The following is a 510-nucleotide window of genomic DNA, read 5'->3' as shown; positions in this document are numbered from 1 at the left end:
CCATAGGGCTATATTTGTTATTGATGCCCTTATTGGCTATGCTGCAGGCCTACCAAAGTGGTTAGGAATATGTACTTATGCTAAACCTTTTACTGGATATATCAACACACGTATAGTTCAGAAAAGCTGTTGGTTTAAAAACCTGCATTGTATTTAGATTTGTACACTTCTAATATTCATACAGATGCAGCAGCTGTTATTGCGGGACACACGCACAACGCTCCAGCGGGAGAAACTGGTATGGTAAACAAACAGGGCAGCTGGTGCAATAACGTCTGCACTTTAATTGGTAATTTCCATGTGCCTGGTGGTAAAACGGTATGATTGCCTCTCTAAAATCTGCTTCTGCTCCGATACACTCCTAATTAAAACACTGCACTCCAGATTCAAGTTTAAAATCTCTAGAAAATTGTACTGTTGGAAAAATGATGGGACTAAAAAAATAAAATCTTGCAGGAAGGTGTTCTGCATTTCTTCTTTATATGTGGGGGGGCCCAAATTAAACTTAAA

The sequence above is a fragment of the Ascaphus truei genome, chromosome 2 (genome assembly GCF_040206685.1).
Source record: "Ascaphus truei isolate aAscTru1 chromosome 2, aAscTru1.hap1, whole genome shotgun sequence".
Classification (NCBI taxonomy): domain Eukaryota; kingdom Metazoa; phylum Chordata; class Amphibia; order Anura; family Ascaphidae; genus Ascaphus; species Ascaphus truei.
Note: the sequence above shows the minus strand (reverse complement) of the source record.